The 12,430-nt window shown below is 44.9% G+C and overlaps 1 long non-coding RNA gene across 1 annotated transcript in view; it reads left to right on the top strand.

Annotated features, from left to right (window-relative positions):
- Positions 1 to 12,430, top strand: part of LOC144088710 (uncharacterized) — a 106,095-nt gene that overhangs the window by 44,512 nt on the left and 49,153 nt on the right. Inside the window, exon 3 of the long non-coding RNA XR_013304925.1 lies at positions 1,493 to 1,542. This is a non-coding gene — a long non-coding RNA (uncharacterized LOC144088710). The remainder of the gene's footprint in view (positions 1 to 1,492; positions 1,543 to 12,430) is intronic.

The following is a 12,430-nucleotide window of genomic DNA, read 5'->3' as shown; positions in this document are numbered from 1 at the left end:
TCAAAAAGGTTCCCGGCCCCTGGTATAGAGGTTAGAGTTTGGGGGGGGGGGGGTTCTCAAACCAGGAAAGTCCAGATTTGGCCTATCATTGGCCCGGACTTTTTAGCGACCCAGGATTGGACAAGAAAGCGACGCATGTGCAAACAGGATTCGATTATTGGTCAAAACGGTCCGGCCGGGCGGTAAAATGAAAACAAACCTCAACATACGAGCAATTTGAGATACGAGTACAATTTTGAGCAAATATTTGTCTTGAGACAAATTTTGACAGACGAGCAGACAGCGGATGCGAGAGGCTGCTCATAAGAACATCATGGCCGCCGTCTTTCTGGTCGCAACTCCCTCGTGTAATGTCGCTATGAGCACTGGGCGGAGCCATGCATTTTTTTCAGTGTTTTTTCCCATTAGTCAGTGCGAATGGCGGAGCTTGTTCGCTAATACGAGAGGAGTATATGCTACTTCTCGTTGGCAAGTGTTTCCAGTGGAAATGCAGGGTATAACATAGACAATGACAGAGTTGCAGCAATGGCAGCCAATGAGTGAAGCTTCTGGTTAGGGTTTTTTTTTCAGGTTATCGTTTTTAGGTCAGATTTAGGGATGTATTTTTCAAATTGAAGCATATTTCCCCTTTTAAAGTGGGGGAGAAACTGTAGGATTCACGGTATGGGTGAGCTTGCAAGCCAAAATTGGAATTGGGAATTGGATTTGAAAACAGACGTGGGTTTCGAAAAGTATGGTTTTAGGTGTTATGAAGCCACGATCCAGCTTTCAAAGTGGGATTTTAAGACTGGGCTGGATTAAGGGTTCACATGAGGGTGTGGAGCCTGTTTGGAAGTACGTTTCGTTCGTTTCGTACGTTTCACAGGAAGTTCTTTGATTCCGTCTGGGCGTCACGGGGGAAACAACGCACTCGTTCCCCCGGCAACGCCACTTGGACGTGGGTCTCCAAAGCATTTTGTCAGTCCAAAACTCCTGCTTTTGCTCCTAAACACGTCTGCTCGGGGAATCCTGCCACTTCCAACGTCGACTCGAAGCCAAACGAGGCCAAGCCGCCACATCATTTACAAAAGAAAAAAAAAGAAAAGCGCCTCCGACGGCTTCAATCTTCGACGTTAGCTTAACACGCGGACCTCGCGGTGATCTACCGTACGTCATTCCTCCTCTCAGACTCATGTAATGGTCCGTGAAGATAGTGAACCAGCCACGTGGTTAGCGGAAAGCCCCCTTTGGTGGCGCGTTAGCCACAAAAACTAAGGTCAGATGGAATTTGGCTAGTTGCTCGGCAGCGGGAATCGTCGCCCAAAAGGTGCTGTTCCGGTTTGGTTCGGACCTAACAAGGCGCTAAATGTAGAATTTGCAATTTGCTAACCCATCTTTAGCACCACGTCTTAGTTAGCCTTTAACATTTGATTTGGCGTTGAAAAACGATGAACAAAGACGAATGCAAGTCGGCCCCACTGACTTATGTCATCTTTCCTTTCTCCAATTCCAGATGCTATCAAGTTGGCGGGACGTGGATTTCTCCAGGATTTCCCCAGCCAGGTAATTTCCACCTTCTCGTCTTCTGTTTCTCTTCCCGTACCGGCTTCTTGTATAAACTCAAATCTGTCTGCGTAAACAAGCACCCTCGCGATGACACCGATAGGGTGAGAAAGCTCAAGTCGCGACAACGCCGTTGTATCGCCCGGGATCGACGCGCAGGTATGACGCCGTGACCCCCCCCCCCCCCCCCCCCGCGGCCCCCCCGCGGCGCCGGTGACCTCGAAAGCCCCCTTAAGATCGGCTCTACTGCGTACGTGCAAATCTGGCTCGGCGTGTTTTCGCCTTTGCGCTGGCGGGAAATAATAACTGGTAAACAAGTACACGAAATGCGCCGATGGCAGAGCGAGATAGGGGCCGTCGACGGCCCCCCCCCGGCGGGCGTTCGCCGGCATTCCGAGGCCGTGAGGCAGGTTGGGACGCGGCCCTGGCGCCCCTCCAAGCGCTGAGGCGTCGGGGGTGAGGGGAAACCCAAAAGTTAAGGGCCTGAAATGCCCTTTGCAAAATAGAAATAAGCATGAAATCATCTGAAATCAATTGAGTGAAAATAAAAACAGATTTCATTTTTTTAAGCCATATTGCCTTGACCTACTAATGAATGTAATCATTTTTGTTCTAAAAATGACGCTTTTTTTTTTTTTAAAGAAATGACAATGGGCTTCTGTTTAGGCCGTGGTGTCCACACCGCGGCCCGCGGGCTAATTGCGGTCCGCTGCCCAGCTTTCATTGACCCGTAGCGATATATGGAAATATTCTTGGATATTCCGCCTGACGGCTTGAGTGGGGTCCTGGGTTCAAATCCAGGTCGCTCCACCTGTGTCCAGTTTGCATGTTACCCCCCGGCCTGCGTGGGTTTTCTCCGGGTACTCCGTTTTCATCCCACATTCCAAAGGCTCATTGGACACTCTAAATTGCTAAACCCTAGCTATGATCGGTTGGCCGTCACCTCGTGCCCTGCGATTGGCTGGCCACCGATTCAGGATACGCTCCAGCACCCCCCGCGACCCTAATTTGGATAAAGCGGTTCAGAAAATGAATGAATGACCATTTTCTTCTCGACTCGGTCAATCATGACTTTCTGTATGATGCTTCTAGGACGAAGAGTAAATCCCGCGGGGACGCCGTCGCGACTCGTTCTCCATCGCCGACGCCGCCCACGAGATCCAACTTGGCTCCTCCCAGCTTTGACGTCAACGTGGCGGAGAAAAAGCGGGAGGATTCGATTTTTCCGACGTTACCAAACGGATCCGTCAAGCCCCGAAAAGGGAAGCCGAGACGGCCAAAATTACCGTCACGGACGGACATATTGTTCGATTTATTCTCCGGATTAATATTTTCCCGTACGGACATCTGCCTTTCATCGCTTTCGCCCAAACGGCGTCCGTGTCGCGGCGTCGGCGTTATCCACCCATACATCAGCGAGCTCTGGAAAGGAGGAAGGAAAATAATCAGACTTTGTTTTCGTTCTGCTGTGGAGACGCCAGCCAGTATTTCAATCATGTTGACTTATTGAAAAAAATCAAAATAAAATAATAATAATAATCACATGCCAATGGATAATCGTTTAAAGGACATTTGACATTGAATCTGGTCGAAATTTATTTAAATTTGGAAATGATTTAGGTGCTTTTTTGCTACAAAAAAGTTGCGTAACCATTAAATAATAATGTGCAAAAAGAGGAAAATTAAATGAAGTATTTATACAATTTAGAAAGAAAAAAAAAGCAGTAGGTATTTTTGAATTAAAAATGGTGTTGAGTGATATATTATTCCAAAAATTAAGGTCTATGTTCTCCAAAAGTTTCTTTTTTTTGCAATAAATTTGATGAGAAATAGAAAATAAAATGCAGCACAATACAATAGCTAATTCTATTTATTTACATAGCTTTTTTGTTTGTAAAATATTAGGAAATAAATGTTTGTGAACCGAAAATAAACAAATTTATTATTACAATGTATGTTTTGCGTCTTAATTGAAATAGTTTTTTTAATCAGAGTCCAGTTTGGACTAATTAAAATAAAGGTGTTATAATATATGATGAAAATTAAATCATATTTAAGTGGAAATGTAATATTTAGTGGGAATAGTCTCATCTTTGAATTTTTCTTATAGTAAAAGAGCAAAATTAGGGTCCAAAAATGACCTTCATTATACAAAGTAATTGCTTTATGAGATTTAAACGGTGGTGTTGCCAGGCCGCTAATTATTCCCAAAGAGAAAAAAAAGGTTTATTGTTTACTTCCATACGGAATCTTGACGGACTCGTGACACGTCGTGCAAAAATGTCACCGCACGACCAATCGCATTTGCCAGGCCCGGATGAAAAGCAAAAAAAAAAAAGAAAAGAAAATAGCGGGCTACTGGGTTTGATGTTTTGAAAGTTGAGCCTCATGACATCTCGGCGGCCCCCCAAAACATTTGCATGCCCACAATGCACTTCCCCCAGCAGCGTCGCCCTCTTTTTTTCCGCCCCCTCTCGGGTGACCTCTCAATTCAGGGCTCTTCTATAGTCTTCAATGGAGCGGCTCAACAAAAGCTGACATCATTTTCTCAGGCTTCCATTGGGCCCCGCCGTGCCTCGGAATGACATCATGCGACCCGCCCCGGTCGGCCCGCCCCCTCTCGGATGCTGCGTCGCCACGACGACGGGCCCGGGGAAACCGGGCCGGGCCGGGCGCTCTATTAGAGCCGTTCCGTAATGAGCTCGGGCCGCCGCGTCTTTTGTGCGCCCGCTAAACAATCGTGGGACGTGATAGAGTGAGAGCAAACGAAGGGGAGGAGCTAATGCAATGTCATCCCCGTGGCCCCGTCGCCCCAACTTTATATGCGACAAAATGCTGGGTAGCACTTCAAAACGTAGTGGACGCTTCAATAAGGATAGCGTTTAAATGGGCGTGTCGCCATCATTTTTTTTAGCGTGCAAATTTTGGCCACACCCCCGGCAGATGATTGAGGTGGAGCTAAAAATGGTTGTTTTTCATTTGTAGGTTGGGCAATGGCTTAAAAAAAATATCTGAGGTATTTCTTTTAATGTTTGTTGTGCAGCAAAAATTAGGGGTGCAAACAAATGACGTTTTAATGTTGAATCCAGGAAAAAATAAATTATATAAAAAGTATAATGTATATACCAATTTTATACGTTTTGTAGCACGCGCAAGTAAAATCCACATGCTAAAAATGTCTCGAATTTCTATCAACACAATGTTAGCCTCCAAAAATGACCTGTCATCTTTCCAGTCAACTGCCATTGACGGTGATAGATGTCCAACCCATTTGAACCAAATGGCAGGGCCGGTTCTTGCTTTGGGCAATTTGGGTGACTGCCCTTGGTGCAGTTTATATAGAAGGCGCTCCAGAACGCTTCGCCCTATTATTTTTTTATCGGTCACCGGCATTGAAACGTAATCGTTCACCGCCATTCCCGTTCAAATAAATCGGACATTGATCACCGTCACCAGTTAAAAGTCACGTTGGGCACCACACAAGCATCGAAATGGCGTTAATGAGGATAATTGTTCCCGCGCTCCCAGCCAAAGCCGATCCTATGAAAAGAGTCTTCCCCGAAGTCGATTGCCACATCTGAGAGTTACTCCAATCGAAATGCCGCTTTTCCTACGTGACGCAATGTGCAGCTTTTTGCGCTAACGGGTATCCGTTACGTCCGGTATTCGCGTGGGCTGCCGCCAACCGTGACGTCCCTTTTCTCCGCTTCGGTGCCAATCCGCCCTTTGGATTGGTTTGGGGTTCGTAAATTCGGGTGTTTGAATTGGGGATGAGAAATTTTGGGATGGAGGTAATCCACTTGTCTATTGGTACGAGTAGTGTGGCAAAGCATCCTTCCATCCGGGCAAGTGCCCTCTCTCACCCTCTCCATCTTTCTCTTAATCCCCATTGAGAAGTGGTTTGGGGGGGGGGGGGGGTTGTGGGGCTGGCCGCGGAGACGGAGCTAGCCAAAGGCTCGGCTGACATCCATGGGAAATGCGCGGATCCATTCAGCGCTAATTACGGGCATCAATGCAGAGAGGCAGTGTCAAGGCGTTGGGATGGGGCAAGGGGGTGTGGGAGAGTTTGGGAAGAGCGCAACGGGATTGGGAGGGGGTCGCGGACCGACCAGAGATGCGGCGGGACAAATTGCCAAGGTGGGGACCAATCGCTGAAGTGGTTAGCAGCTTGACCTTCAGACAAATATTTGGATTTAGATGGACGTTTCCGTTCAAGAGGAGGCTTAGCTCAGGGCTGCTTTTTGCTATGGGCAATGTGGGCAACTGTCTAGGGCGCAATCTAATAGGGGGCGCATGAGAGCCCATTTTTTAGGTATATTACCAGTTTTTTAGACATTTATCCCTCATTTCCACGGCAAGTTAGTGGCGTTAGCCTTTTGCTTCCAGTTTAAAACTGGAAATAACTTATTTTTCTTCCTGTATAACAAATTCCTTATAATGATTTTGCATCAAAGAAAGTCAAGTTTGAGGTTCCATCCAATCCAAAACATCTGCTACTAAATTCAGATTGTTCATTATTTTAATTCATATTCTTTTTGCAGTTAGGGTTTTGTGCATTTTACCTTGTTTACCTATACGTTGGCATATTTGTAATCTTATTGGGTCAGAATTAGTTGAATTGTTTATTCCGCACAGTCTTCACTTTGTCCATTTTCAGTGTTATTTGGATAAAAAGCCCCATCCCCTCCAAAGTAGAAGTAAAACCAGGAAGCCCTCTTTTTGTTTTATGGTCATTTGTCAGCATATCATGTTACAAGTCATGCGTTCAACGCATATTTCTCGCTAGCTAGCTAGCTAAGTAAGCATGGAATCCCATCAAAACCTGAGTATGTCTTTTCTCTTTGGTCCCTTCGCGTGGTCCTCTTGCCTTTTCCACTATTGTTTATCGCCCAATAGTGCAGAGTTTAACCAAATGTGGCCATATAGCTAACACGGTGGGTGGTTGGAAGCCCCCCTGCCGTCCTCTGCTGTACATCACCCCCCCCCCCCCCCCCGACAGGCCATTTCGCTCCTGGATTCGGAATCCCCGCCGAGAGGCCGCGTCAAACCCCGTCGACGTCACCCAAGCCGACTTTGAACGTCTGCCGAAAAACCGGGTCTTTCCGGGCCGCGTGTAGAAATTCCGACCCCCCCTTTTCGCAGTCGAAAAATATCAGATATTCCGACGGGATGCGCCTTTTTCCAGGCGTGACCTTTAGCGGCTGGCGACGAGGAAGGATTACATTTAAACGACGGCTCGTAAAACTTTTTCAAGGTGCTTTTCCCCCCCCCATCACTTAACCCAGTCGTTCTTTTTTCGTGGGGTCAACGCCGGGTCGAGCTGGCGGGCGCTTCTTCTTCCGACGTCTGGGGACGTCTCATTACGCCTCTGATGAATTTAGACGCGGGGTGTTAAGATGTCGGTTGTAAAAAAAAAAGTGTTAAAAATAACAGCAAACTACGCAGACGGGGAGGGAAAAAAGTGGACACTGTGTCGAAGGGAAATGGTCTAAAAAATGTTTTATTTAAAGTTGGACTATTAGCTCAGTGAGTACTTTACTCTATTCAGCAAATTAGATTTTTCTGAGCTACAATGCATCAAATAAAACCCCAATATCGTGCCAAAAAACAATTTTAGACTGAGTGACATCACTGGTGGTCCTCTTCTGTTTAGTTTCATGACTGGGGTGACAACCATTTTATTTCTTTTTTCTAACACATTCAATCGTTTTATCCGAAAATTGTTCAAAAATGTTGTGTAGGATTTTTTTCAACACCAACAAAAGCTAATACATATATGTCTTTATTTTTCTTCTGTTAGACCAAGTTCGACCATTGTACTTGTGACAATGACAAATAAAGTTATACAATTCCAAGCCAATGGGGTTGCTGCTGAAACGGGAAGCACCTGAACGCAATCTATTGATTACATTTCCAAGATAGCACATTTGTGGAAATCTTTCGTCCTTGGCGATTGGAACGAAAAACCTTTGGAAAATACTTTGCGCATCCCTAACAAATAAGGAAATGCACCGATCGGTAAGTCGCTTATTATGTTATCTTGATCCAAACATTTTGCTGATGATTAAAGCGTTTTCTGATTGACGCGTTTATCAAATTTTGCGAGCACGTATGTTTACATTATCGACTGACCGACTGCTCGGGCAACCAAGTACTTTGTTTTTTTGGGCAGGTAATTATGTTTTGATGGCGTAACGTTTTGATTATGTGATGTAAAATCAATGCGGAAAATCATAATCGCTTCGTTTGTTTTGTTTTCTTGCCACGGGCGCGGCCATTTTGTGTCCCATTTCCGCTTTCTGCGCAGAATTGCTGCGCATGAGAACTTTATTGATCATGGGAAATATTTGTTTACAAATGTATAATAAATATTCGTTTTGTTAAAGGTGCCGTCATTTAGCAACGAATATTAGAATAATATCTCTCCATTATTGATTTTTATGGCACAATTTGAGTAGTTATGGATCTGTGTGTGTCTTGTTTGTTTATTTTTGAATACACTAATTTAAATGTCATAAACATATCTCCTGCTTATAAACGATATAAATATTATAACAACATTCGGTCTGTCATTTCAGTATTCGTACCTAAACAAAGGGCTCTTACCTTGCGTAACTAAATGGGAATTTAACATTTCACGTTCGTAGCTCCACGAAAGAAATTGACAACGAGATTATTTTTTTCACCCATTTGTTTTCGGGCTCTTACGCGGTCAGGGAAAGCGAAGACCTCTCGACCCTTCTTTTTTTTACACGCCGTGCTTGAATTTCGCCTCCCGACGCTTAGAACTGGCAGCAGGGTGCCGAACAACGAGAGGCCGCGGCTGCCATCGATCACGCTGAAGGGACAAACAAGATGGCGCCGGTGTGCTACATTCGACGCTTGCAAGTTTGTTTTGGGGAGTTAAAAAAAACTGACAGTTTAGTCTTGACCCTCCGAACATGTTTTGGAATGTCAGAGGGAGACTGAGTACCCGTACAAACGTGACTGAAATTTGCTTGCAGGGATGACCCAGCAAAGTTCTTATATATGTATTTGTATATTGTCAAAAAATGCTGTAAAATGGATTGGACGCTGTGATACGAGTTCACAATGTACCGTTCCCAAGTCCGGTCTTTCGTGTTGCGTTCAAGGACCCGCCTGTTCATTGTTCTCACCCTGAGAACGCGCTCCGGCGCCCTTTTGCGTGCGCTTCTCTTTTAGTTGACGGCAAATGTGAGGGAATCCTCCTGAGAGTGGCGATCGGTGAAAAATCCCATCCGGCGTTTTTCGCAGGCGACCGAAACATGACACCGATCTCACGGCGGCAATCTCGACGCGTTAATTCAAGGGTGTCAAACTCGGATTGGTTTGCGGGGCAAAGGTTTTAGAACTAAAAACACAAAAATCGAAAAAAATGAATTAAAAAATGTGTTATTTTAAAAAGGGGAAAATCAGGAAATATATTATGCATTTGTACTCATTTGAATTTGATCCTAAAACAGAAATGACTTACGTTCTCGGGCCGCACGAAATGATGTGGCAGGCCAGATTTGGCCCTTGGGCTGCCACTTTGACACCTTAATTAGACCTCGCATAACTTTTGAGATTTTGATTGAGACCGGTTGAGAAGCTCCGTTTCTCGATCAGGCCCCCCGAAAGGAGCTAACCAACCACATGTGGCTAAATGAAAATGAAAACTCTTGCGCTTCTGCGGGCCAGCAGTCAGGTGGGCGGCTCTGGTCCGAGTGACTGGCGCAGGGTAGCACCCCCCCTCCATCCCTCCATCCCTCCCTCCCCCCGCGCACCAACCACCCACCGCACTCCGCTCCCTGATCTGGCCAACGTGCTCCGGACTTAGGGGGGAAAGCCGGGGATTATCTTAGTTGCACTTCCAGCCCTGCCACCCATGATTCCTGACACGGCCCGCACCTGCGAGCTACAGTAATCCCTCCATTATCGCGGTTCATTTAGACCAGACATCGCCGCGATAAACGAAAAACTGCAGTAGGGTCACCCCATTTAAAAAATATATATTTTTTTTTACTTCAGTGCTAAGTCCTAGTAGCAAGTAGAGGACAGGGGTGTGGCTTCCGCTTGCGAATTTCAGCATGGATTTTAATTTTTTTATGAATTAACAAAAAAAAAAATCCCCCAGAAAAAAATCCGCAATGTAGTGAAGCCGCAATATTCGAGGGATTACTGTATTCACATTTTGTCGCTAGCAATTGAGAAAGGCGTCCACAGATCCAAATACGTCCCGCATTTTTTATTTTCAACAGCTCAAGTTTGCAGTTTTGACGCTGTCTTGGTCCCCCATGTCAAACAGGCCTCGGCCCAGGTACCGAATCACCCCGTTCACCCCCGTTCGAGACGTTTAACGAAAGATCCAAATACTTCAGATTGAAATCTTTGAGGTCATTTGACACCCTTTAGTCTTATCGATCATACAACAAAGCTGTACTTCGAAATCCAAGTCTCGGTGACGGACAAGCGACAATACCTGTTTTTCACATTCGGGTTCTAGTTGAGATTCCTGGTTAGTCACTCAAGCCGTTGCTCAATCGTCGCTCACGAGTCAAGGTAGACCTGGCTCCAGATTAGAAAGAGCAAAAAAGTACGGGTTAGCGTCCTCGCAGCTCACGTTCCGCAGGTTCCGACCGTTGACGCGTGTCTCAGAAATTCCCGGCGACTTGGTCATGTCATGCGTCGTGAGCCTCGACAAGGATCTTATCGAGCGAACGCTCGCCGTTGTTGACAAGAAAAATCAAGCCTTGGCCATGGGATGACATCAGGTAACCCGCAGTTGACCTGGCACAGCTGCGAGATGAAAACACGGAGGGTTTATCCGACGACAAGCGGAACCAATGAATGATTTGATGGTGGTTCTCAAGATTCCCGTTGCCAAGAATCAGACGACTGAAGTCGAAGACTTCATTTTGGAACCAAAAACAGAAAGTTTATCAACGACCAGGAAGTCATTTGAAGAAAAACCTAGGTCACCTTTCCGCAACATTCAAGTGTATCCAATAGGAAATGCTATCAACGACCGGGAAGCTAGTTAGCTTCCATAAGATAGGTGTCTTTTTCAAAACAAAAAAATAAAAAATCTCAACTCATAACCCGCAAACTCCCTCGTATGTGTTTTTAAAGTCACCATCTGAAGAAAAACTAGGTTGCCTTTCAGAAACGTTCGAGTTTATCCAATCAGAAATGCTATCAACGACCAGGAAGCTAGTTAGCTTCTAAAAGCTAGGTGTCTTTTTCAAAGCAAAAAATAAAAAATCTCAATTCATAACCCGCAAACTCCCTCGTATGTGTTTTTAAAATCACGATCTGAAGAAAAACTTAGTTGCCTTTCAGAAACGTTCGAGTTTATCCAATCGGAAATGCTATCAACGACCAGGAAGCTAGTTAGCTTCCATAAGATAGGTGTCTTTTTCCAAACAAAAAAATTAAAAATCTCAACTCATAACCCACAAACTCCCTCATATGTGTTTTTAAAATCACCATCTGAAGAAAAACTAGGTTGCCTTTCAGAAACGTTTGAGTTTATCCAATCGGAATATCATATTCCTGAAATTGAAGCCCTTAAAAATATCGAGTGTAGCCAGATTGACTTAGCACGCTAAAAGAAGTCTGTCTTTAACAGGGAACAGAACAAACAGGGATGGTCCAACTCCAATTTTACAACTTCTGGGATGTCCCCAGTAATCGCTGTCCAAACCTTTGTTTGACTTTGATTTGCGCGCTGAAGTTGGAGCAAGTTTATTCTGGTCGGACGGCGTCTCTTCGCCAGGAAGATAGCTAGCGTGCGCGTACGTTTCTGTGGAATGTTTAACGCGGGAGCGGCCCGAGGGTGATAACGACGCTGGACGTGATTTTTAAGCCCGTCGTCGTGGAAACCATGATGTCACTGCGGAACCAGAGCTACCTTTTTTTAAGTGGCAAGAAGTTGAAATGGAGACGGAACGTGGGTGTGTAGCGGGTAGGGAACGGATGGGCCACAGCATGGAACAGCGTCGCGTCAAAAATTGCAGACACTTTTTTTGCAGCTGCTTATTTGAGATCTTGATATATTTGTGGATTTTTTAGGATTTACTACTGAACAATCCAAGGCTCAGTTTTAGTTGTTTGTGAGTTAGCTCGTCTTTTTCAATTTTTCTAACGCAAGCGAGCGCCCACTCAATTGAATTTTTTTATTTTAAATATGAAAAAGGGAAAACATCTGTGAATAACCTTTCCATTTTTTTAAACTAGTTGTCATTTACTGCATTTCATAAAAATGTGTTTAGCCAGAAACAGTTGATGCACACAATTGACTTTACTTTGATTCTGCAGGACGGATTTGGCCCACCGCCCTTACCTTTGACACCAGTCATTGGATTACTTGTGTATTCAACATGCCCCCCGAATCACCCAGATTTTCTGTACTTATTCCCAGATTAATTGATTTTGATCCCCGTCGTAATTAATGCAAAGAAGATTGGGTTGACGTGACCAAAATTCATTCAATTGCCGTCGCTCTTAAAATATTTTTCATCATTTTGACCGTTGTCAAGAAATGGAAATCTAATTCCAAAATGAAAAAACATACCATATTTACCCGCATATAAGCCGCAAAATATCGGATTTGACAATTTCTCGCGTATAAGCCGCCCACTGATTCTCAATTTTCACCTTCATATTCATAATTTTAATAGGGACTACAAATGTGTTACTTTAAAGGGAAAATCATCGCACGTGGTATTTCAAAAATATGACATTCTACTTTTCTAGATTGGTCGCCAGTCAGTCGCCAGGCACACGTGGAGAGAGGCCACCTTTCGAGCACATTAAAGATCCAATAGAAAACCATAAGCGTCGGAAATCACATGTTGTGATGCGAGCTGGCTTAAACCCTGACCTC

Source organism: Stigmatopora argus, chromosome 14 (genome assembly GCF_051989625.1).
Source record: "Stigmatopora argus isolate UIUO_Sarg chromosome 14, RoL_Sarg_1.0, whole genome shotgun sequence".
Lineage (NCBI taxonomy): Eukaryota > Metazoa > Chordata > Actinopteri > Syngnathiformes > Syngnathidae > Stigmatopora > Stigmatopora argus.
The sequence above is the reverse complement of the archived record's forward strand: the minus strand, read 5'-3'. Positions and strand labels throughout refer to the sequence as shown.